General features: G+C 40.0%; 1 pseudogene; it reads right to left on the minus strand.

The window, feature by feature from the left end:
* The window catches only part of LOC141673748 (uncharacterized), a 184559-nt pseudogene that overhangs the window by 130641 nt on the left and 26090 nt on the right, over positions 1-27828 (minus strand).

Raw genomic sequence — 27828 nt, forward strand, 5'->3', positions numbered from 1 at the left:
ATACAACCTGTTATTACTCTCTGTTTTTAAGGGTGTATTTGATATTATTGTTGCGGACAACAAACATAGTTTTTGCTGAAAAATAATTTAAAAATTATTTGATAAAATTCAAAAATTGTTTTTATAAAAAGTGTTTTAGGGTAGAAGCTGCTTTTAGAAAAAGTATGCTTTTTCGAAAAACATGCTAGTAGCTGATAATTTTACCATCAAACCTCATTGTAAGCATTATTTTTATAAATTTTTACATCAAAACATATACATATTTTCCGGTCCTTAGGGGAAGTAGTATAACTTAGGCTCCGTTTGTGATTACTTGTTAGACAAAGTGTTGTTACAAAAATGAGGTTGCTAACAAAGTTGCCAAACTATGACAAATCATTAAATATATTATGTTTTAATTGTCTCTCACATCCATGTCACTATTAGCAACATTTATTAATATTTTGCTCCAATAGTTAAGCAACTTTAAAGGTTGCCCATATGATCCCTCTATATTAATTTTATATTTAATTCAATATAAAAGTGGATCGAGTAATATAAACTTTAAATATTTTTTATGACTTTTTGCTAATTTCGGAAGTTGCCAAGGGGTTGCCAAGTTTTGACAATTTTGATAGGCAACCTTTTGTCAACCTCCCAACTCCAACAGTTAGACAACCAAGGGTGCCATGACACATTAGCTTGTCAACCTTCTTGGGAGATGCTTTAAAGGGTTCCTGTGTTGGGTCGACCAATAGTCCAACCTAGCCATTACCAACATCTCATATATGAGGACTTTGGGCTTGTGACATGTAAAATTAAATTAAATTTAAAAATTTATTTGTTACGTTTTAATGTGTTATATTTTATATGTAATTAAATATATTTATCTGTGTTATAACAAAAAACTTTTATTAAAACACGATTTTGTAAATTTTTTCTTTGTTTGTCGTACTTTCTTTGTTTTTAAATATTTCATACATATTCAACATTTTTTAACAGTTTTAAAAATTACAAAATTTTAGTATTTACGGACTTTTGTAGGTTGCAAAAGATTCCGCGTGCTAAGCAGTGCAAAATTACTCGTTTTAACCAATGTTCTAAAAAGCGGAAATCGGGATTTTTCGGTGGAAGGACCTTTCAGTGATAAATACGATAATCAGTGATTTATCGGATTGATTAATCAGAGTATTAATCAGAAACAATTTATTTAATAAATAATAATAAATAATTTTATTTAAATAACCTTTTATAAGATTTATAAAAATAAAATTACATATCATTAGTTCAGGATTTTCATAGTTAGAAAATTACTACTTACTAGTTCAAATCTTAAGATTTAAAATAAATGGGTAGGATAAAACAATACAAATATTAAAAATGTAATCATTATTGAATAAATTTAGAATACCTTAAGATTGTAAATCGATTGGGAAAGCGAGTTGAGTGTTGAGGTTCGAGAGTAATTCAAATAGGGATTTGTGTAGAGAATTTAGGGATATACGAATATACTATTGTTTCTGTATGTAAAGAGTTAATATATTAATATATTATTATTAATATTAATTATTAAATGTTAAATATAAATTATTATTTTCAAAAAACTATAATTTTCTTTAAAAAATATTTTATTTTATTATTTTTAAACGTTAACCGATTTTACCGATTTTTGACCCAATTCGACCGATTTTTCCCGAACTGCCCGATTTTTGACCGATTTTTAAAAAAATCTTATTTTGACCCGATTAACGATTAATCGAGACGGACCCGTCCGAACTCCGATTAATCGGACAATTAATCGGCCGATTTTTAGAACACTGGTTTTAACTTTTAATAAACAATTTTATTTGTCCCGCGCCAGTAGAGCACAAGTTTAGGAAGAGTTAAGATTACAAATTTTAGTTTTTTTTTCACGTTACTTGGACACCTACTTCATCAACAATTAAATTTTAGGGTGGTTCATTTTTCACTTGTTTTACCTGAAAGAGTTAAGCCGATATACAGCAGTGCTCTCGTCTTGTCCCTTGACATGGTTTGAATGTTAATTTTTTTGGACATTGTTTGAGTTGTTAAGTTTTTGTCAGTCGTTATCTGTTTTCAGAGCAAAGTCAGGTTAACATCATGGATCCACTGAAGGAGATGGAGGAAAAGTTTGCGAGCTTCACGATTGAAGAGGAATACCAGGGGGGTTTGATCTATGAAGGAGACATAGGAGACTTATCAAAGATAGATACAAGATGGTGCCTGGTGGGTAGATTTCTAACGGAATCACCTATAGACTTTCAGGCTATGTAACACAAGATGACATCATTATGGAAGCCAGGAAGAGGTATGTATGTTAAGGAGATATGAGATAATCTTTATATATTTTAGTTCTATCATGAACTGGATATCAAAAGAGTTCTGGAGGGTAGTCCGTGGACTTTTGGGAGGTTTCATCTGATATTGGAGAGGCTGAGGGAGGGGGATAACCCACGAACCATAGATTTAAATAAAATTATTCTATGGATTCAAATCCATGGGATGGCTACGGGGTTCATGTCTGAAAGAGTTGCAAGAGATATTGGAAACTACATTGGTACTTTTGTCGAGTCGGACACGAACAACTTTGTTGGCGTATGGAGGGAGTACTTACGAATTAGAGTGCAAATTCCATTAAATCTTCCTTTAAAATGCTGGATGAAGTTAAGGAAGAATGAAGATGTATGGTGCTGGGCAAATTTCAAATACGAAGGCATACCCACATTTTGCTTCATATGTGGCCTAATCGAACATGGGGAAAAGTTTTGTGAGAGGCTGTTTGATACTCCAGAAGAGCAGATTGAAAAACCGTATGGGGTATGGATGCGTGCAGATCATCGACGTAAAACAAACACTATATGCGCAAGGTGGCTACGACATGGAGGAAGTATGCCGGTGCATTCGTCAACGACGATGAAAGAAGGTCGCAGTAATGGAGATCGCGGAAAAGAAGGAGATGATGAGCATAATCTCGTGAAATCAGGAGGGCAGAATAACAAAAAAGAGCGTGAAATCAGGGATACAGATATGGGAGATAAAGGGAATAGCTTCAAAAATGGGCGGGAAAAAAATAATCAGGCGCAATGCATGCAAAAAGGATACGATACAGCGAGAATTGAGGAAGCAAATTTTATCAGAGACTATTGTCATAACGGACCCTAAAAGGCATCGTATAAATGAGCCCTTAAGTGAGGAGCCCACACCTATAACAAACACGGACGGAACGGATCAGATGGAGCTTATACAAAATACCGAATCGGGTAAAAAAACTTGCAGCTTGCGGGCCTTGCTATACAAACCCGCCTATCATTATGAGTATCCTAAGCTGGAACTGCCGAGGTATTGGGCTACTTTGGAATCTTCAGTTCCTATCTGACGTAACTGATAAGTGGCATTTTATACCACTTAAAATGTCTTATAATAGCTTAAATTGATATCTTGAAATCAAGTATTTTGTGTATTTGATGTGTTTTTCTAGTGTTTGTGCATTTCAGGGTATTATTTACATTTCTGAAGAGATTTCATCAAGAATAAGCCTTGGCATGTGTTTGGCATTGTAAGTGGAAGATGGGAGCAGAATGCAGCAAGAAACGGGAGCAAAAACAGAGCATTTTCTAAAATGGGTCTGAGCGCCCGCTCAGCTCTGTTGAGCGACCGCTCAGGAAGCTGAGCGCCCGCTCAGAAATGCTGAGCGGCCGTTCAGGGACGGAAATTTAAAATAATTATTTTAGACTCATGATTCTGTTAAGCTTCCAACTTCTGAGTTAGCTGGGTTTTATGGGACTCCTATATAAGTAGTTTTCAGAGACGTTTCACATAGTGTGGAATCGTAGTATTAATCAAGGAGCGAGGAGATAAGGAAGAAGACTGTTTTAGCACACCGCAACGAAGAGGAAGCATATTTTCTTGTGATTCTTTATTTCGTTGTAACGTTGGATGCTAGTTTTCTTTACTTTGAACCTATTTACTCTTGTGACGTACTCTAGTTTAATATAAGTAGTTTTAATTATTCTCGTGTGTTATTATCATGTTTTCATATGAACCCATGATGACGATGAGTTCTATCATGGGCTAATCGTGATCATGGGGTCGTAACGGATTTACTATAGAATTCTTTAGTTAGTTGTTTAATACCTTAGTGTGTTATGATTGTATGATATCTAGTATTGGTTGTGCTTATTCGTCTTATGTGCGTCGCAAACATATAAGATAGGGTGTTAATCTCTTGTGAAGCGACGGTGGATCTTGAGGTTTAGAACTTACCTTGCTAGCATAGGTTCATGTATGTGTATGCATGATTAGTGGGTAACTCTAACCGTTTTACTTTCCCTGTGTAATCAAAAGGAATAACTTGTGCTTAAATCGTTATGTTGTCAAATTCTGTAGACATATAGGGTCTCAACATAATTGATACCTATTTATCTTCTGTCTTAATTGTAGATGCTTGGTAGAATGGTATTAGTACAATGAAAGTTGGCTTTTATCAGTTTCGTGTTGTTCGATTAATATCATCACTGTTGCATGCTAAGGGTAATAACAATGACTATTGAAGGAAGTAGTAATGAAGTTGTGATCTCATGTGTGTTTTAATATTGTTAATTCAAGTGTCAATTAAGTGCTTAATTCTCGTAGTTAATTGTGATTAATAATTAGTTAATCAAATCTAAGTGTTATTGTCTTGACATTGATAAGTCATTATACATTGGTGAGTGAGTGTTAATTGAACATAATTAGTCTGAGTCTCTGTGGGAACGAACTAGAAAGTATTCTATATTACTTGCGAACGCGTATACTTGCGTGTATTATTAGCGCGTGTTTCCGCCCTAACAAGTTTTTGGCGCCGCTGCCGGGGACTCGGCGTATTTGTTTAGTTTATGTACTTACCATCAGTGGTCATTAGGACTCATTGATTAAGACGTGTTACTTATTGTTTTCGATTGTGTTTCAGGTACTTTAGCGAGTGTTTATGCAAACACGTTCTCGTACTCGTAAGAGGACTTTAGATACGGCTGAGGAGACATACAAAGTTCTTGATATTCCGGAGAAGATAGGTTTTGAAGATTCGGATTCAGGAAGTTAGCAGAAAGAGCCAGTAATCATGGGTGATCGTATAGTTCCGGCAGATCCAACTCTTATGGACTTTTCTCGGCCTAAAATTGATGACATTCAGTCTAGCATCATGCACCCGGCTATTGAGGCCAATAACTTTGAAATCAAGCCGTGTACTATTCAGATGGTGAAGAATTCCGTTTCTTTCGGAGGTGCTGCGACTGAAGACCCCAATATGAACATAAGGAATTTTGTCGAGATCTGTAGTACTTTCAATTATAATGGTGTGACTGATGAGGCTATCAAGCTGAGGCTTTTCTCATTCTCACTGAGGGATAAAGCTAAGGACTGGTTACATTCTGAACCAGCTGGGTCCATTACTACTTGGAAAGATCTTGCGCAAAAGTTTCTGGTGAAGTTTTATCCAATGGTGAAGACTGCGGCTATGAGGAGTTCTCTTACTCAGTTTGCGCAACAACCTACAGAATCCATGTGCGAAGCTTGAGAGCGCTATAAGGAGATGTTGAGAAAGTGCCCACATCATGGTATGCCTGATTGGATGGTGATCACTGGTTTCTATAATGGTTTGGGGGCTCAATCTCGGCCCATGCTCGCTGCAGCAGCTAGAGGCGCCTTGTGGGCCAAAAGCTATACCGAGGCTTATAATTTGATTGATACGATGGATGCAAATGAGCATCAAAACCCAACTCAAAGGATGATGCCTGGGAAGGTAACAGGTATTTTGGAAGTTGATGCAGCTATAGTTATTGCAGCGCAGCTCCAAGCGCTGTCTATGAAGGTCGATTCTTTAGCCACCTATGGAGTCAATCAGATAGCTATGGTCTGTGAGCTTTGTGCAGGTTCTCATGCCACTGATCAGTGTTCTCTTGTTAATGAATCTGTTCAGTATGTGAACAATTATCAGCGACCGCAGCAGCCTGTGCCAGCTACTTATCATCCTAACAACAGAAATCATCCAAATTTTAGCTGGAGTAATAATCAGAATGCTATTCAGCAACCATATCAGCAAGGCGTAAGTAAACAGTTTAATCCACCAGGATTCCAGCAACCACAGCAGTATGCTCAAAGGCAATCATATCCTCAACAAGGAGGTGCAGCTCCACCCTCTAGTGCTGATTTTGAGGAACTTAAGCTGTTGTGCAAAAGTCAGGGGGTTTCTATCAAGACCTTGGAAAATCAAATCGGTCAAATAGCCAATGCAGTGCTCAATCGTCAACTTGGCACACTTTCCAGTGATACTGAAGTGCCAGGCAGGAAGGAAGCTAAAGAGCAAGTCAAGGCTATTACCTTAAGGTCTGGAAAAGTTGTTGATGCTGTAAAAGCAAAAGACGGAGAAGCTGAAGTTGGTGATGAAGAAGTTAAGCAAAGGGAGAAAGCGGCGGAACCAAGGAAGACTACTGTTGAACACACTCTGCCTGAGGGTGATACAGGGGAGAAATAGCTCTATCCTCCACCACCTTTCCCTAAGAGATTGCAACAACAAAACCTGGATAAGCAGTTTGGTAAATTTTTGGAGGTGTTCAAGAAACTTCACATCAATATACCTTTCGCTGAGGCTCTGGAGCAAATGCCTAGTTATGCGAAATTTATGAAGATTATTCTTTTAAGGAAGGTGAAACTGGATGACCTTGAAACCGTTGCTCTAACGGAAAAATGCAGTGCTGTGCCGCAACAAAAGTTACCTCCAAAGCTTAAAGATCCAGGTAGCTTCACTATTCCTTGCACCATCGGTAAGTTTTCTTTTGACAAGTGCCTGTGTGATTTGGGAGCAAGCATCAATCTGATGCCGTTGTCGATCTTCAAAAAGTTGAATTTGCCTGGTCCAAAGCCCACCTACATGTCTCTACAATTGGCTGATCATTCTATTACATTCCCACGAGGCATAATAGAGGATGTGCTAGTAAAGGTGGATAAGCTCTTCTTTCCTGCAGACTTTGTTATTTTGGATTTCGAGGAAGATAAGAAGATTCCCATAATCTTGGGGAGACCTTTCTTGGCTACAGGCCATACCTTGATAGATGTGCAGAAATGTCAACTTACTATGCGAGTGCAGGATCAGGATGTGACATTCAATGTATTCAAAGCGATGAAATTCCCTACAGAAGATGAGGAGTGCTTAAAAGTGGATTTGATTAATTCTGCGATTACTTCAGAACTTGATCATATGCTAATGTCTGATGCATTAAAGAAAGCCTTAGTGGGGGATTTTGACAGTGATGATGAGGATGGCAATGAGCAACTACAATATCTAAATGCTTCTCCTTGAAGGCGAAAGCTAGACATGCCATTTGAATCTCTCGGTACTTCTGACTTCAAAAATGCTGAAGGAAAGCTCAAACCATCTATTGAGGAAGCACCTATCTTGGAGCTTAAACCATTGCCTGAACACTTGATGTATGCTTTTTTAGGTGATGTATCTACTTTACCTGTTATTATTGCATCTGACCTTTCAGGAAGTGAGGAGGACAAGCTCCTGAGGATCTTGAGAGAATTTAAATCGGCTATCGGATAGACTATAGCAGACATCAAAGGGATCAGCCCTTCATACTGCATGCATAAAATTCTGCTAGAGGAAGGTAGTAAGCCGACTGTTGAGCAACATCGAAGACTTAATCCTATCATGAAAGAAGTGGTGAAAAAAGAAATTCTGAAGTGGCTGGATGCAGGAATCATCTATCCTATTTCTGACAGTTCTTGGGTGAGCCCCGTGCAATGTATACCTAAGAAAGGAGGTATCACTATGGTAGCAAATGAGAAGAAAGAGCTCATCCCTACTCGAACAATCACAGGATAGAAGGTATGCATGAACTACAGAAAGTTGAACAAGGCCACAAGGAAGGATCACTTCCCTCTTCTATTTATTGATCAAATGCTTGACAGGTTGGCCGGTCATGAGTATTATTGTCTTCTGGATGGTTATTTGGGGTATAATCAGATATGTATTGCACCATAGGATCAAGAAAAGACTACCTTCACTTGTCCATTTGGCATGTTTGCTTTTCACAGAGTTTTGTTTGGCTTATGTGGCGCACCGACCACTTTTCAGAGATGTATGATGGCTATATTCTCTGATATGATTGGAAATAATGTCGAGTTGTTTATGGACGACTTCTCCGTCTTGGGACATTCGTATGATGAATGTTTAAATAATCTTCGTGCGGTGCTTAAAAGGTGTGTGGAAACTAATTTGGTGCTCAATTGGGAAAAATGTCACTTTATGGTGCGTGAAGGCATTATTCTTGGGCATAAGGTCTCTAGCAAGGGTCTTGAGGTGGACAAAGCCAAGGTGGGAGTCATTGAAATTCTTCCACCACCTATTTCTGTGAAAGGAATCCGTAGTTTTCTTGGTCATGCGGGTTTTTATCGACGTTTCATCAAGGACTTTTCGAAGATATCTAAGCCGTTGTGCAGCTTGCTCGAGAAGGATGTGCCTTTCAAATTTGATGATGAATGCTTGACGGCTTTCGAGACTCTCAAGAAGAGTTTGATAACTGCACCTGTTATAACGGCACCTGGTTGGACATAGCCTTTTGAGATGATGTATGATGCGAGTGATTATGCAGTGGGTGCAGTTCTTGGGCAGCGCAAGAATAATCTCTTTCATGTGGTCTACTATGCTAGTAAGACTTTAAATGGAGCTCAAATGAACTACACCACTACTGAGAAGGAGCTCTTGGCTATAGTCTTTGGTTTCAAAAAATTTCAATCTTATTTGCTTAGGACAAAGGTGACAGTGTTCACTGATCATGCGGCCATCCGCTATTTGGTTTCCAAGAAGGATTCGAAGCCTAGACTCATTCATTGGGTGCTCTTGCTACAGGAATTTGAGTTAGAGATCAAGGATCAAAAAGGTACTGAGAATCAAGTAGCTGACCATCTCTCTAGACTGGAGAATCCCAAGTCTACTTCACATGATAAGATATTGATCAACGAATCTTTTCCGGATGAGCAGTTGTTCGCAGTTTAGGAGGAAGAGCCATGGTTCGCAGATATTGTGAATTATCTTGTCAGCAATATAATGCCTCATAATATGAATACAGCTCAAAAGAAGAAGTTTCTACATGAGGTGAAGTGGTATATGTGGGATGAACCGTATTTGTTTAGACAGGGAGCTGACCAGATCATCAGGAGATGTATCCCATTCTGTGAGACAGAGGGGATATTACGAGACTACCACTCCACAGTTTATGGTGGACATTATGGTGGTCATAAGACGACAGCTCGTATTCTGCAAGCAGGTTTTTTCTGGCCTACTTTGTTTAAGGATGCTCATCAGTTCGTTTTAAGGTGTGATCGTTGTCAAAGAGTGGGAAATCTTACGAGGAAGGATGAGAAGCCGTTAAATATGATGCTTAAAGTCGAGGTCTTTGATGTTTGGGGAATCAATTTCATGGGGCCATTTGTCTCGTCCTGCAATAATCAGTACATCTTGCTAGCAGTCGATTATGTCTAAAAATGGGTAGAAGTCAAAGCTCTGCCGACGAATGATGCAAATGTATTGTTGAATTTTCTTCATAAGCAGATTTTCACAAGGTTTGGAACGCCACGAGTAATCATAAGTGATGAAGGGTCACATTTCTGCAACCGTAAGTTCACTTCTATGATGCAGCGCTACAATGTGAATCATCGTGTTATTACTGCCTATCATCCGTAAACGAATGGTCAAGCGGAAGTGTCTAATAGAGAGATCAAGCGCATTTTAGAGAAGGTTGTTTGTCCGTTAAGGAAGGATTGGTCTTTAAAGCTCGATGAAGCTATTTGGGCTTACAGAACAATATACAAGACTCCACTTGAGATGTCCCTGTTTCAACTTGTGTATGGTAAGGGATGTCATTTACCTGCGGAGCTTGAGCATAAGGCCTATTGGGCATTGAAGAAGTTGAACCTGGATCTAGATGCAACTGGAAAGAAGCGAATGCTTCAGCTAAATGAACTTGATGAATTTCGACTTCAAGCGTACGAGAACAACAAAATGTACAAGGAAAAAGTGAAAGGTGGCACGACAGGAAGCTATATCCTAAGTCATTTGTGCCGGGGCAACAAGTTCTTTTATTCAACTCTCGTCTTCGACTTTTTCCTGGAAAGTTGAAATCATGGTGGTCTGGACCTTTTATCGTCAAAACTGTGTTTCCACATGGAGCGGTGGAGATTTTTGAGAATGATCCGGACCAAGCATTCAAGGTTAATGGTCAGCGTTTGAAGCATTACTATGGGGACACGACAAACCGGGAAATGGTTAGTGCCATTTTATTGTCAACTTGATTAAGGTACGCTACGTCAAGCTAATGACGAAAAAGAAGCGCTTCTTGGGAGGCAACCCATGATTTGTTGTTACAGGAACCCTTAGAAATTAGTAACCTATCTAAAACAAAAAAAAATCAGAAAAATAGGGATATAAAATTATTTTTCCTGAAGACCCTTGAGCGCCCGCTCAGCTTTGCTGAGCGACCGCTCAGGGCCCGACTGGAAGAATTTTTTTTAAGCCTTATAAAAATCTAAAAAAAATCAGAAAAATCAAAAATCAAAACACAACCCCACTACCCACAAATTATCTTCCCATTATCCATGTTTTTAACCCTCAAAACCCACTCCTAATCAAATTTAAACCCTAATCTCTACCCTATATATACATACAACTATTCCATATACTCCCCATACACTTTCAAACCTTAAACTCTCTTCCATATTCAAAAACACAAATCTTAAACACTTTTTCTCAGTTTCGATGGCACCCAAGAGATCCAGGTCTATTGATAGCAGCAACACTGTTCCTACTGCTGATTCTTCGAGGGGTACTGCTGCGAGGCCTCGTTTGTTTGATAGGGCTGCTGAGGATGAGTATACTAGGCTTCTGGGTAAGCCAATTTTGAAGGATAGGGGATTCTTACCATTGGGGAGGGATGGTGAGTTGTTGCCAATGATTGCTGAGAAGGGTTGGATTGCTTTTTGTGAGTCACAAGAGGCAGTTCCGATGAGCGTTGTTCGCGAGTTCTATGCGAATGCGAAGGCTAAAAAGAATGGGTTTTCTATTGTGCGGGGGATGACGGTGGATTATCACCCTGAGGCGATTCGCTGTGTGATTGGGCAGCGACAGAGGAAGCTCACGGAGGAGAATTGGAACGAGAAGACTGCTGAAGACTTTGACTTGGATTTGATTTGTGCTACTCTCTGTAGGCCGGGCACAGTTTGGACTTTCAAGACTGGGACTAACGAGTATCGCCATTTTCCGGAGATTGCAATGAATAGGTATGCCCGTGCATGGAATGCCTTTATTTGCGCTAATATTATGCGTACTTCACATGCACATGAAGTTACAGTTGAGCGAGCACAGTTGTTATGGAGTATTTTGAATGAGGAGTACTATGTGGACCTTGGTGAGTTCATCTACCAAGGAATTTTGAAGTTTTTGAGGGGAGCTAAGCACATGAACATCCCTTATGCATCCACGATTACAAATCTTTGCCAAGTAGTGGGAGTTCAGTGGCCGTCTCACGAGCAGCTACAGCTGCCGGCCGCTCCTATTGATTCCAGGACTCTGAATACGATGCAGGAGTGGACTGGTGGAGAGCCTAAGGAGCATGGGCTGGGTTATCGTCTTCCAGGAGGGCGTCCAGCACGCGGTGCTACCATGGCGAGACCAGGGCGTGACGAGGCAGGCTCTTCTAGAGCTCAGGAGGGTGCTGGGATGGCTGATGCCCAGTATAGGAGGCTGTCGAGGAGGATGGATGCTATGTACGAGACGTAGAGCAGGTTTGCTCCGGAGCTCACCCTTGCGCTTGGGACTGCTTTTAGAGGCCTTGGAACTAACATCCAGTGGCTAGTTTTTGGTGAGGACTCTTCATATCCGCCTCTTGATACTCCACCCTCTGAGGGTGATGATGATGATAATCTCTCCGAGTAGGTATACCCTGCGTTCCTTTCTACTACCTTCACTGGGACAATGAAGATTTTAAGTTTGGGGGTGGTAGTTAAGGAATATTTTGTGTGTGTGTCATATAGTTGCATATTCATGATAGTTTAGTTCATATAATTGCATATTTTTGTCATATAGTTTTTTTTATTATTTTATTTTATAGCTTTATTTATCATGTCATGTAGCTCATGCATATACCATGATCCCTTTTGCGTTGCTATACCAATTGATTTGTGATGTTGATGCGAGTGTAGTGATAGCGTTAAAGTCATGTTGAGTCTCGTAGGTTGAGTTGCATGCTAGAAACACTTGTAATTTCACTAAGTCTTAGAGAATGCTTAAGTACTAGATTGTTGTTATGGTTTGATGGTTTTCAAGGTTAATCTATTGATTATGCATAGAATTTATAATAGGTTCTTAGTGGTAAAAGACATGAAAAGAAAAATTGGAGTAAAAAATGGAATTCATTGCTAATTGTGGCTAGGCGTCAAATGGCTAGTAGTCGGCTCGTATTTTTATGCGAGTAGTCTAGGGTTGAGCAAGACGGAGCGAAACGCACTTGCTCAGAAATATTGAAAAAAATTATATGAAAAAAAGGAAAAAATATAAAAAAAAAAGAAAAGAAAAAAATAGAGATTTAATGCATAATTGATCACAAGTGGGCTCTTCGGTATTCGAGTTATTAAGTTCTTTTGGGACTTTGTACCTAGTGACCTAAGGCTTTTACAGTCTGGGATCCGCTAACCTAACGCTCGCTACATGGATGTCATTGCATAATTCTTTTGTGGACCTCACTCATTGCACGGTCAAATAAGTATTTGTGTGTTGTGTTAAATAACAAACATGATTCCGTAATAATCTCCAGTAATCTTGAAGTGTTATAAGTCATTTCGTGCCTAGAATTTTATTTTTCGTATAATCATGTGATTACCTTGAGGATAGTCGAGTTATGATAATTGATCTAGTTTCGAAGCATATATGTTAAGCATCCGCACACACCACGTTTCCGGCTGTATGTTAGTTTGCATGATTTGATTGATCTTTATCCGCCTAATTGCATTTGTTGAGATGTCGTAAGTTAGTTGGTTTGGTCGTAGTAAAGGGATCACTGCATTTCATATAGATTGCCTTTATGCATGTTTTTGTTTTGTTTTTGAGTCTGCGACGCTTGAGGGCAAGCATCAATTTAAGTTTGGGGGTGTGATAAGTGGCATTTTATACCACTTAGAACGTCTTATAATAGCTTAAATTAATGTCTTGAAATCAAGTATTTTGTGTATTTGATGCATCTTTCTAGTGTTTGTGCATTTCCGGGTATTATTTGCATTTCTGGAGAGATTTTATCAAGAATAAGCCTAGGCATATGTTTGGCATTGCAAGTGGAAGATGGGAGCAGAATGCAGCAAGAAACGGGAGCAAAAACAGAGCATTTTCCAGAAGGAGTCTGAGCGCCCGCTCAGCTCTGCTGAGCGCCCGCTCAGGAAGCTGAGCGCCCGCTCAGGAATGCTGAGCGGCCGCTCAGGGACGGAAATTTAAAATAATTATTTTATACTCCTGATTCTGTTAAGCTTCCAACTTCTGAGTTAGCTGGGTTTAATGGGACTCCTATATAAGTAGTTTTCAGAGACGTTTCACATAGTGTAGAATCGTACTATTAATCAAGGAGCGAGGAGATAAGGAAGAAGGCCATTTTAGCACACCGCAATGAAGAGGAAGTATACGCGCGCAAGTAGTATAAGATATACTACTTGCAAGTATACGCGTTAATAATACACGCAAGCCATTTTAGCCCTAGTGTTAGGGCTAAAACACGCGCTAATAATACACGCAAGTATACGCGTTCGCAAGTAGTATAAGATATAAATCAGATTCGTTCCCACAGAGACTCAGACTAATTATGTTCAATTAAACTCTCTCACCAATGTATGATTACTTCTCAATGTTAAGACAATAACCCTTAGATTTGTTAACTAATTATTAACTACAATTAACTACTAAAATTAACCACTTAATTAACACTTCGAATTAACAATATTAAAACACTCATGAGATCACAACTTCATTACTACTTCCTTTAATAGTCATTGTTATTACTCTTACATGCAACAACGATGATATTAATCGAATAACACGATACTGATAAAAGCCAACTTTCATTGTACTAATAACATTCTACCAAACATCCACAATTAAGATAAAAGTTGAATAGGCATCAATTATGTTGAGTCCCTATATGTCTACAGAAATTGACAACATCATGATTTAAGCACAAGTTATTCCTTTTGATTACACAGGGCGAATAAAACGGTTAGAGTTACCCACTAATCATGCAACATCATACATGAACCTATGCTAGCATGGCAAGTGCTAAATCTCGAGATCCACCGTCGCTTCACAAGAGATTAACACCCTATCTTATATGTTCGCGACGCACATAAGACGAATACGCACAACCAATACTAGATATCATACAATCATCACACACTAAGGTATTAAACAACTAACTAAAGAATTCCATAGTAAATCTGTTACGACCCCATGATCACGATTAGCCCTTGATAGCAATTATCGTCATCATGGGTTCATATGAAAACATGATAAATTAAACACAAAAGAATAATAACTAAACTAATTATATTAAACCAGAGTACGTCACAAGAGTAAATAGGTTCAAAGCAAAGAAAACTAGCATCCAACGTTACAACGAAATAAAAAACCACAAGAAAATATGCTTCCTCTTTGTTGCGGTGTGCTAAAACGGTCTTCTTCCTTATCTCCTTCGCTCCTCGATTAATACAACGATTCAACACACGTGAAACGTCTCTGAAATCTACTTATATAAAATTCCCATAAAACTCAGATTACACAGAAGTTGGAAGCCAAACATAAATAGAAGTCTAAAATAAATAATCTGATTTCTCGACCCTGCGCGGCCGCTCAGCATAGCTGAGCGGGCGCTCAGACCCCTACTGGAAAATGTCTGATTTTTGCTCCGTTTCTTCGCTGTAATCTGCTCCTCTCTTCCCTGTCGCAATGCTAGACACATGCCAAGACTTATTATTGATGATTACTCCCCCGAAATGCAAATATTACCCTGAAACGCACAAACACTAGAAAAACGTATCAAATACACAAAATACTTGATTTCAAGACACCAATTTAAGCTATTTTAAGATGTTCTAAGTGGTATAAAATGCCACTTATCACACCCCCAAACTTAAATCGATGCTTGTCCTCAAGCGTCACAGACTCAAAAATAAATAAAAACATGCATGAATGCAATCTATATGAAATGCAGCGATCCCCCTTACTTCGACCAAACCAACCAACTTACAACATCTCAACAAATGCAATTAGGCGACTAAAGATCAATCAAATCATGCCAACTAACATACAGCCAAAAACGTGGTATATGCAGATGCTTAACAGATATGCTCCGGAACTAAATCAATTATTATGACTCAACTATCATCAAGGCAATCACATGATTATACAAAGAATAAAAATTCTAGGCACAAAGTGACTTATGACACTACAAGAATTCTGGAGCTTATCATGGAATCATGCTTTTTATTCCTAACAATAATGCTTAATTGACCGTGCAATGAGTGAGGTCCACAAAAGACTTATACAATGGTATCCATGTAGCGAGCGTTAGGTTAGCGGATCCCAGACATCAAAAGCCTTAGGTCACTAGGCACAAAGTCCCCTAAGAACTTAATAACTCGAATACCAAAGAGCCCACTCGTGATCAATTATGCATAAACACATACTCTTTTTTTTCTTTCTTTTTCTTTTTTTTTTCTGTTTTTTTTTTTCAAAATTTCTGAGCAAGTGTGTTTCGCTCCATCTTGCTCAACCCTAGACTACTCGCATAAACATACGAGTCGGCTACTAGCCATTTGACGCTTAGCCACAATTAGCAACAAATTCCATTTTTTTACTCCTTATTTTTCCTTTTTCATGCCTTTATCACTAAGAACCTATTATAAAATTCTAAGCATAATAAATAGATTAACCTCGAAAATAATCAGATCATAACAACAATCTAGTCCTTAAGCATTCTCTAAGACTTAGTGAAAATACAAGTGTTTCTAGCATGCATATCAACCTACACGACTGAACATCACTTTAATGCTATCACTACACTCGCATCAACATCACAAATCAGTCGGTAAATCATCGCAAAAGGGATCATGGTATATGCATGAACTACATGACATGATAAATAAAGCTATAAAATAAAATAATAAAAAAAAATATATGACAAAAATATGCAATTATATGAACTAAACTATCATGAATATGCAACTATATGACACACACACAAAATATTCCTTAACTACCACCCCCAAATTTAAAATCTTCACTGTCCCCAGTGAAGGTAGTAGAAAGGAACACAGGGTATACCTACTCGGAGTCATCATCATCATCACCCTCAGTGGGTGGTGTATCAGGAGGCGGATATGCAGAGTCCTCACCAAAAACTGGCCATTGGATGTCAGCTCAAGGCCTTAAAAAGCAGTCCCTAACGCAAGGGTGAGCTCTTGAGCAAACCTGCTCTACGTCTCATACATAGCGTCCATCCTCCGTGAAAGCCTCCTATACTGGGCATCAGCCATCCCAGCACCTTCCTAAGCTCTCGAAGAACCAGCCTCATCACGCCTTGGCCTCGCCATGGTAGCACCTCGTGCTGGACGCCCTCCTGGAAGATGATAACCCAGCCCATGCTCCTCGGGCTCACCACCGGTCCACTCCTGCATCGCATTCAGAGTCCCGGAATCAATAGGAGCGACCGAAAACTGCAACTGTTCATGAGACGGCCACTACACTCCCACCGCTCGGCAAAGCTTAGTAACCGTGGATGCATAAGGGATGTTCATGTGCTTAGCTCCCCTCAAAAACTACAGAATTCCTTGGTAGATGAACTCACCAAGTCCACATAGTACTCCTCATTCAAAATTCCCCACAACAACTGTGCTCTCTCAACTGTGACCTCATGTGCATGCGAAGAAGGCAGAATATTAGCACAAATAAACGCATTCCATGCACGGGCATACCTGTTCATCGCGATCGCCGGAAAGTGACGATACTCATTAGTTCCAGTCTTGAAAGTCCATACTGTGCCCGGCCTACAGAGAGTAGCACAAATCAAATCCAAGTCAAAATCCTCAACAGTCTTCTCGTTCCAGTTCTCCTCCGTGGGCTTTCTCTCTCTCTGCCCAATCACACGGCGAATCGCCGCTGGGTGATAATCAACCGTCATCCCCCGGACCACAGAAAACCCATTCTTCTCGGCCTTCGCGTTCGCATAGAACTCGCGAACCACGCTCATCGGCACTGCTTCAGGCGACTCACAAAAAGCTATCCACCCCTTCTCAGCAATCATAGGTAACAACTCACCATCCCTCCCCGATGGTAAAAATCCCCTCTCCTTCAGAATCGGCTTCCCCAAAAGCCTAGTGTACTCCTCCTCCGCAGCCCTATCATTCAACCGAGGCCTCACAGCAGTACCCCTTGAAGAATCAGCCGTAGGCATAGTGCTGCTGCTATCGATAGTCCTTGCTCTCTTGGGTGCCATTGAATCTGAATAAAAGTGCTTGAGAATTGTGTTTTTGTGTTTGGGAGAGAGTTGAAGTGTAGAAGTTGTGTGGGAGATATATGGGATAGGTGTATGTATATATAGGGTATGGATTAGGGTAGAATTTGATTAGGAGTGTGTTTAAGGGTAAAAATCATGGGATAATGGGGAATAGTTCCTGGGTTTATGGGCTGTAATTTGTGTTTTATTTTTCTGATTTTTTTTTGAATTTTTATTGAACTTAAAAAATTTCTTTCAGGCGACCCCTGAGCGGTCGTTCAGCAAACCTGAGCGGGCGCTCAGGGGGTCACTGGATTTTTTTTTTTCAGCCCGGTTTTTCTGATTTTTTTGTGGTTTTGGATAGGTTATTAACTTCTAAGGGTTCCTGTAACAACAAATCATAGGTTGCCTCCCATGAAGCGCTTCTTTTTCGTCATTAGCTTGATGTTGCGTACCTTCCTCAAGTTGACAATAAAATGACACTAACCACTTCTCGGTTTGCCATGTCCCCATAATAGTGCTTCAAACATTGACCATTAATCTTGAATACTTGGTCCGGATCATTCTCAAAAATCTCCACCGCTCCGTGTGGAAACACAGTTTTGACAATAAAAGGTCTAGACTACCTTGATTTCAACTTCCCAGGAAAAAGTCGGAGATGAGAGTTGAATAAGAGAACTTGTTGCCCCGACACGAATAACTTAGGATGTAGATTCCTATCGTGCCACCTCTTCACCTTTTCCTTGTACATTTTGTTGTTCTCGTACGCTTGGAGTCGAAATTCATCAAGTTCATTAAGCTGAAGCATTCGCTTCTTTCCAGCTGCATCTAGATCCAGGTTCAACTTTTTCAACGCCCAATAGGCCTTATGCTCAAGCTCCGCTGGTAAATGACATCCCTTACCATATACTAGTTGAAACGGGGACATACCAAGTGGAGTTTTGTATGCTGTTCTGTAAGCCCAAACAGCTTCATCGAGCTTTAAAGACCAATCCTTCCTTGACGGACAAACAACCTTCTCTAGAATGTGCTTGATCTCTCTGTTAGACACTTCCGCTTGACCATTTGTTTGCGGATGATAGGCAGTAGCAACTCGATGATTCACATTATAACACTGCATCATAGAAGTGAACTTATGGTTGCAGAAATGCGACCCTTCATCACTTATGATTACCCGAGGTGTTCCAAACCTTGTGAAAATATGCTTATGAAGAAAATTCAACACTGCCTTTGCATCATTTGTCGGTAGAGCTTTGACTTCTACCCATTTTGAGACATAATCGACTGCCAGCAAGATGTACTGATTGTTGCAGGACGAGACAAAAGGCCCCATGAAATCGATTCCCCAAACATCAAAGACCTCGACTTCAAGCATCATATTTAACTACATCTCATCCTTTCTCGTCAAATTTCCCACTCGTTGGCAATGATCACACCTTAAAATAAACTGATGAGCATCCTTAAACAAAGTAGGCCAGAAAAAACCTGCTTGCAGAATACGAGCTGCTGTCTTCTCACCACCATAGTGTCCACCATAAACTGTGGAGTGGCAGTCTCGTAATATCCCCTCCGTCTCACAGAATGGGATACATCTCCTGATGATCTGATCAGCTCCCTGTCTAAACAAATATGGTTCATCCCACATATACCACTTCACCTCATGCAGAAACTTCTTCTTTTGAGTTGAGGTCAAATTAGGAGGCAAAATATTGCTGACAAGATAATTTACAATATCTGCAAACCATGGCTCTTCCTCCTGAACTACGAACAACTGCTCATCTGGAAAAGATTCGTTGATCAATGTCTTATCCTGTGAAGTAGACTCGGGATTCTCCAATCTAGAGAGATGGTCAGCTACTTGATTCTCAGTACCTTTTCGATCCTTGATCTCTAACTCAAATTCCTGTAGTAAGAGCACCCAACGAATGAGTCTCGGCTTCGAATCCTTCTTGGAAACCAAATAGCGGATGGCCGCATGATCAGTGAATACTGTCACTTTTGTCCCAAGCAGATAAGATCGAAATTTCTCGAAACCAAAGACTATAGCGAAAAGCTCCTTCTCAGTAGTAGTGTAGTTCATTTGGGCCCCATTTAAGGTCTTGCTAGCATAGTAGACCACATGAAAGAGATTATTCTTACGCTGCCAGGAAGAGGTATGTATGTTCTAACGGAATCACCTATAGACTTTCAGGCTATGTAACACAAGATGACATCATTATGGAAGCCAGGAAGAGGTATGTATGTTAAGGAGATATGAGATAATCTTTATATATTTTAGTTCTATCATGAACTGGATATCAAAAGAGTTCTGGAGGGTAGTCCGTGGACTTTTGGGAGGTTTCATCTGATATTGGAGAGGCTGAGGGAGGGGGATAACCCACGAACCATAGATTTAAATAAAATTATTCTATGGATTCAAATCCATGGGATGGCTACGGGGTTCATGTCTGAAAGAGTTGCAAGAGATATTGGAAACTACATTGGTACTTTTGTCGAGTCGGACACGAACAACTTTGTTGGCGTATGGAGGGAGTACTTACGAATTAGAGTGCAAATTCCATTAAATCTTCCTTTAAAATGCTGGATGAAGTTAAGAAAGAATGAAGATGTATGGTGCTGGGCAAATTTCAAATACGAAGGCATACCCACATTTTGCTTCATATGTGGCCTAATCGAACATGGGGAAAAGTTTTGTGAGAGGCTGTTTGATACTCCAGAAGAGCAGATTGAAAAACCGTATGGGGTATGGATGCGTGCAGATCATCGACGTAAAACAAACACTATATGCGCAAGGTGGCTACGACATGGAGGAAGTATGCCGGTGCATTCGTCAACGACGATGAAAGAAGGTCGCAGTAATGGAGATCGCGGAAAAGAAGGAGATGATGAGCATAATCTCGTGAAATCAGGAGGGCAGAATAACAAAAAAGAGCGTGAAATCAGGGATACAGATATTGGAGATAAAGGGAATAGCTTCAAAAATGGGCGGGAAAAAAATAATCAGGCGCAATGCATGCAAAAAGGATACGATACAGCGAGAATTGAGGAAGCAAATTTTATCAGAGACTATTGTCATAACGGACCCTAAAAGGCATCGTATAAATGAGCCCTTAAGTGAGGAGCCCACACCTATAACAAACACGGACGGAACGGATCAGATGGAGCTTATACAAAATACCGAATCGGGTAAAAAAACTTGCAGCTTGCGGGCCTTGCTATACAAACCCGCCTATCATTATGAGTATCCTAAGCTGGAACTGCCGAGGTATTGGGCTACTTTGGAATCTTCAGTTCCTATCTGACGTAACTGATAAGTGGCATTTTATACCACTTAAAACGTCTTATAATAGCTTAAATTGATATCTTGAAATCAAGTATTTTGTGTATTTGATGTGTTTTTCTAGTGTTTGTGCATTTCAGGGTATTATTTATATTTCTGAAGAGATTTCATCAAGAATAAGCCTTGGCATGTGTTTGGCATTGTAAGTGGAAGATGGGAGCAGAATGCAGCAAGAAACGGGAGCAAAAACAGAGCATTTTCTAAAAGGGGTCTGAGCGCCCGCTCAGCTCTGTTGAGCGACCGCTCAGGAAGCTGAGCGCCCGCTCAGGAATGCTGAGCGGCCGTTCAGGGACGGAAATTTAAAATAATTATTTTAGACTCATGATTCTGTTAAGCTTCCAACTTCTGAGTTAGCTGGGTTTTATGGGACTCCTATATAAGTAGTTTTCAGAGACGTTTCACATAGTGTGGAATCGTAGTATTAATCAAGGAGCGAGGAGATAAGGAAGAAGACTGTTTTAGCACACCGCAACGAAGAGGAAGCATATTTTCTTGTGATTCTTTATTTCGTTGTAACGTTGGATGCTAGTTTTCTTTACTTTGAACCTATTTACTCTTGTGACGTACTCTAGTTTAATATAAGTAGTTTTAATTATTCTCGTGTGTTATTATCATGTTTTCATATGAACCCATGATGACGATGAGTTCTATCATGGGCTAATCGTGATCATGGGGTCGTAACGGATTTACTATAGAATTCTTTAGTTAGTTGTTTAATACCTTAGTGTGTTATGATTGTATGATATCTAGTATTGGTTGTGCTTATTCGTCTTATGTGCGTCGCAAACATATAAGATAGGGTGTTAATCTCTTGTGAAGCGACGGTGGATCTTGAGGTTTAGAACTTACCTTGCTAGCATAGGTTCATGTATGTGTATGCATGATTAGTGGGTAACTCTAACCGTTTTACTTTCCCTGTGTAATCAAAAGGAATAACTTGTGCTTAAATCGTTATGTTGTCAAATTCTGTAGACATATAGGGTCTCAACATAATTGATACCTATTTATCTTCTGTCTTAATTGTAGATGCTTGGTAGAATGGTATTAGTACAATGAAAGTTGGCTTTTATCAGTTTCGTGTTGTTCGATTAATATCATCACTGTTGCATGCTAAGGGTAATAACAATGACTATTGAAGGAAGTAGTAATGAAGTTGTGATCTCATGTGTGTTTTAATATTGTTAATTCAAGTGTCAATTAAGTGCTTAATTCTCGTAGTTAATTGTGATTAATAATTAGTTAATCAAATCTAAGTGTTATTGTCTTGACATTGATAAGTCATTATACATTGGTGAGTGAGTGTTAATTGAACATAATTAGTCTGAGTCTCTGTGGGAACGAACTAGAAAGTATTCTATATTACTTGCGAACGCGTATACTTGCGTGTATTATTAGCGCGTGTTTCCGCCCTAACAAGTTTTTGGCGCCGCTGCCGGGGACTCGGCGTATTTGTTTAGTTTATGTACTTACCATCAGTGGTCATTAGGACTCATTGATTAAGACGTGTTACTTATTGTTTTCGATTGTGTTTCAGGTACTTTAGCGAGTGTTTATGCAAACACGTTCTCGTACTCGTAAGAGGACTTTAGATACGGCTGAGGAGACATACAAAGTTCTTGATATTCCGGAGAAGATAGGTTTTGAAGATTCGGATTCAGGAAGTTAGCAGAAAGAGCCAGTAATCATGGGTGATCGTATAGTTCCGGCAGATCCAACTCTTATGGACTTTTCTCGGCCTAAAATTGATGACATTCAGTCTAGCATCATGCACCCGGCTATTGAGGCCAATAACTTTGAAATCAAGCCGTGTACTATTCAGATGGTGAAGAATTCCGTTTCTTTCGGAGGTGCTGCGACTGAAGACCCCAATATGAACATAAGGAATTTTGTCGAGATCTGTAGTACTTTCAATTATAATGGTGTGACTGATGAGGCTATCAAGCTGAGGCTTTTCTCATTCTCACTGAGGGATAAAGCTAAGGACTGGTTACATTCTGAACCAGCTGGGTCCATTACTACTTGGAAAGATCTTGCGCAAAAGTTTCTGGTGAAGTTTTATCCAATGGTGAAGACTGCGGCTATGAGGAGTTCTCTTACTCAGTTTGCGCAACAACCTACAGAATCCATGTGCGAAGCTTGAGAGCGCTATAAGGAGATGTTGAGAAAGTGCCCACATCATGGTATGCCTGATTGGATGGTGATCACTGGTTTCTATAATGGTTTGGGGGCTCAATCTCGGCCCATGCTCGCTGCAGCAGCTAGAGGCGCCTTGTGGGCCAAAAGCTATACCGAGGCTTATAATTTGATTGATACGATGGATGCAAATGAGCATCAAAACCCAACTCAAAGGATGATGCCTGGGAAGGTAACAGGTATTTTGGAAGTTGATGCAGCTATAGTTATTGCAGCGCAGCTCCAAGCGCTGTCTATGAAGGTCGATTCTTTAGCCACCTATGGAGTCAATCAGATAGCTATGGTCTGTGAGCTTTGTGCAGGTTCTCATGCCACTGATCAGTGTTCTCTTGTTAATGAATCTGTTCAGTATGTGAACAATTATCAGCGACCGCAGCAGCCTGTGCCAGCTACTTATCATCCTAACAACAGAAATCATCCAAATTTTAGCTGGAGTAATAATCAGAATGCTATTCAGCAACCATATCAGCAAGGCGTAAGTAAACAGTTTAATCCACCAGGATTCCAGCAACCACAGCAGTATGCTCAAAGGCAATCATATCCTCAACAAGGAGGTGCAGCTCCACCCTCTAGTGCTGATTTTGAGGAACTTAAGCTGTTGTGCAAAAGTCAGGGGGTTTCTATCAAGACCTTGGAAAATCAAATCGGTCAAATAGCCAATGCAGTGCTCAATCGTCAACTTGGCACACTTTCCAGTGATACTGAAGTGCCAGGCAGGAAGGAAGCTAAAGAGCAAGTCAAGGCTATTACCTTAAGGTCTGGAAAAGTTGTTGATGCTGTAAAAGCAAAAGACGGAGAAGCTGAAGTTGGTGATGAAGAAGTTAAGCAAAGGGAGAAAGCGGCGGAACCAAGGAAGACTACTGTTGAACACACTCTGCCTGAGGGTGATACAGGGGAGAAATAGCTCTATCCTCCACCACCTTTCCCTAAGAGATTGCAACAACAAAACCTGGATAAGCAGTTTGGTAAATTTTTGGAGGTGTTCAAGAAACTTCACATCAATATACCTTTCGCTGAGGCTCTGGAGCAAATGCCTAGTTATGCGAAATTTATGAAGATTATTCTTTTAAGGAAGGTGAAACTGGATGACCTTGAAACCGTTGCTCTAACGGAAAAATGCAGTGCTGTGCCGCAACAAAAGTTACCTCCAAAGCTTAAAGATCCAGGTAGCTTCACTATTCCTTGCACCATCGGTAAGTTTTCTTTTGACAAGTGCCTGTGTGATTTGGAAGCAAGCATCAATCTGATGCCGTTGTCGATCTTCAAAAAGTTGAATTTGCCTGGTCCAAAGCCCACCTACATGTCTCTACAATTGGCTGATCATTCTATTACATTCCCACGAGGCATAATAGAGGATGTGCTAGTAAAGGTGGATAAGCTCTTCTTTCCTGCAGACTTTGTTATTTTGGATTTCGAGGAAGATAAGAAGATTCCCATAATCTTGGGGAGACCTTTCTTGGCTACAGGCCATACCTTGATAGATGTGCAGAAATGTCAACTTACTATGCGAGTGCAGGATCAGGATGTGACATTCAATGTATTCAAAGCGATGAAATTCCCTACAGAAGATGAGGAGTGCTTAAAAGTGGATTTGATTAATTCTGCGATTACTTCAGAATTTGATCATATGCTAATGTCTGATGCATTAAAGAAAGCCTTAGTGGGGGATTTTGACAGTGATGATGAGGATGGCAATGAGCAACTACAATATCTAAATGCTTCTCCTTGAAGGCGAAAGCTAGACATGCCATTTGAATCTCTCGGTACTTCTGACTTCAAAAATGCTGAAGGAAAGCTCAAACCATCTATTGAGGAAGCACCTATCTTGGAGCTTAAACCATTGCCTGAACACTTGATGTATGCTTTTTTAGGTGATGTATCTACTTTACCTGTTATTATTGCATCTGACCTTTCAGGAAGTGAGGAGGACAAGCTCCTGAGGATCTTGAGAGAATTTAAATCGGCTATCGGATAGACTATAGCAGACATCAAAGGGATCAGCCCTTCATACTGCATGCATAAAATTCTGCTAGAGGAAGGTAGTAAGCCGACTGTTGAGCAACATCGAAGACTTAATCCTATCATGAAAGAAGTGGTGAAAAAGAAATTCTGAAGTGGCTGGATGCAGGAATCATCTATCCTATTTCTGACAGTTCTTGGGTGAGCCCCGTGCAATGTATACCTAAGAAAGGAGGTATCACTATGGTAGCAAATGAGAAGAAAGAGCTCATCCCTACTCGAACAATCACAGGATAGAAGGTATGCATGAACTACAGAAAGTTGAACAAGGCCACAAGGAAGGATCACTTCCCTCTTCTATTTATTGATCAAATGCTTGACAGGTTGGCCGGTCATGAGTATTATTGTCTTCTGGATGGTTATTTGGGGTATAATCAGATATGTATTGCACCATAGGATCAAGAAAAGACTACCTTCACTTGTCCATTTGGCATGTTTGCTTTTCACAGAGTTTTGTTTGGCTTATGTGGCGCACCGACCACTTTTCAGAGATGTATGATGGCTATATTCTCTGATATGATTGGAAATAATGTCGAGTTGTTTATGGACGACTTCTCCGTCTTGGGACATTCGTATGATGAATGTTTAAATAATCTTCGTGCGGTGCTTAAAAGGTGTGTGGAAACTAATTTGGTGCTCAATTGGGAAAAATGTCACTTTATGGTGCGTGAAGGCATTATTCTTGGGCATAAGGTCTCTAGCAAGGGTCTTGAGGTGGACAAAGCCAAGGTGGGAGTCATTGAAATTCTTCCACCACCTATTTCTGTGAAAGGAATCCGTAGTTTTCTTGGTCATGCGGGTTTTTATCGACGTTTCATCAAGGACTTTTCGAAGATATCTAAGCCGTTGTGCAGCTTGCTCGAGAAGGATGTGCCTTTCAAATTTGATGATGAATGCTTGACGGCTTTCGAGACTCTCAAGAAGAGTTTGATAACTGTACCTGTTATAACGGCACCTGGTTGGACATAGCCTTTTGAGATGATGTATGATGCGAGTGATTATGCAGTGGGTGCAGTTCTTGGGCAGCGCAAGAATAATCTCTTGCATGTGGTCTACTATGCTAGTAAGACTTTAAATGGAGCTCAAATGAACTACACCACTACTGAGAAGGAGCTCTTGGCTATAGTCTTTGGTTTCAAAAAATTTCAATCTTATTTGCTTGGGACAAAGGTGACAGTGTTCACTGATCATGCGGCCATCCGCTATTTGGTTTCCAAGAAGGATTCGAAGCCTAGACTCATTCATTGGGTGCTCTTGCTACAGGAATTTGAGTTAGAGATCAAGGATCAAAAAGGTACTGAGAATCAAGTAGCTGACCATCTCTCTAGACTGGAGAATCCCAAGTCTACTTCACATGATAAGATATTGATCAACGAATCTTTTCCGGATGAGCAGTTGTTCGCAGTTTAGGAGGAAGAGCCATGGTTCGCAGATATTGTGAATTATCTTGTCAGCAATATAATGCCTCATAATATGAATACAGCTCAAAAGAAGAAGTTTCTACATGAGGTGAAGTGGTATATGTGGGATGAACCGTATTTGTTTAGACAGGGAGCTGACCAGATCATCAGGAGATGTATCCCATTCTGTGAGACAGAGGGGATATTACGAGACTACCACTCCACAGTTTATGGTGGACATTATGGTGGTCATAAGACGACAGCTCGTATTCTGCAAGCAGGTTTTTTCTGGCCTACTTTGTTTAAGGATGCTCATCAGTTCGTTTTAAGGTGTGATCGTTGTCAAAGAGTGGGAAATCTTACGAGGAAGGATGAGAAGCCGTTAAATATGATGCTTAAAGTCGAGGTCTTTGATGTTTGGGGAATCAATTTCATGGGGCCATTTGTCTCGTCCTGCAATAATCAGTACATCTTGCTAGCAGTCGATTATGTCTAAAAATGGGTAGAAGTCAAAGCTCTGCCGACGAATGATGCAAATGTATTGTTGAATTTTCTTCATAAGCAGATTTTCACAAGGTTTGGAACGCCACGAGTAATCATAAGTGATGAAGGGTCACATTTCTGCAACCGTAAGTTCACTTCTATGATGCAGCGCTACAATGTGAATCATCGTGTTATTACTGCCTATCATCCGTAAACGAATGGTCAAGCGGAAGTGTCTAATAGAGAGATCAAGCGCATTTTAGAGAAGGTTGTTTGTCCGTTAAGGAAGGATTGGTCTTTAAAGCTCGATGAAGCTATTTGGGCTTACAGAACAATATACAAGACTCCACTTGAGATGTCCCTGTTTCAACTTGTGTATGGTAAGGGATGTCATTTACCTGCGGAGCTTGAGCATAAGGCCTATTGGGCATTGAAGAAGTTGAACCTGGATCTAGATGCAACTGGAAAGAAGCGAATGCTTCAGCTAAATGAACTTGATGAATTTCGACTTCAAGCGTACGAGAACAACAAAATGTACAAGGAAAAAGTGAAAGGTGGCACGACAGGAAGCTATATCCTAAGTCATTTGTGCCGGGGCAACAAGTTCTTTTATTCAACTCTCGTCTTCGACTTTTTCCTGGAAAGTTGAAATCATGGTGGTCTGGACCTTTTATCGTCAAAACTGTGTTTCCACATGGAGCGGTGGAGATTTTTGAGAATGATCCGGACCAAGCATTCAAGGTTAATGGTCAGCGTTTGAAGCATTACTATGGGGACACGACAAACCGGGAAATGGTTAGTGCCATTTTATTGTCAACTTGATTAAGGT

Source organism: Apium graveolens, chromosome 7, assembly GCF_009905375.1.
Source record: "Apium graveolens cultivar Ventura chromosome 7, ASM990537v1, whole genome shotgun sequence".
In the NCBI taxonomy this organism is placed as follows: Eukaryota; Viridiplantae; Streptophyta; class Magnoliopsida; order Apiales; family Apiaceae; genus Apium; species Apium graveolens.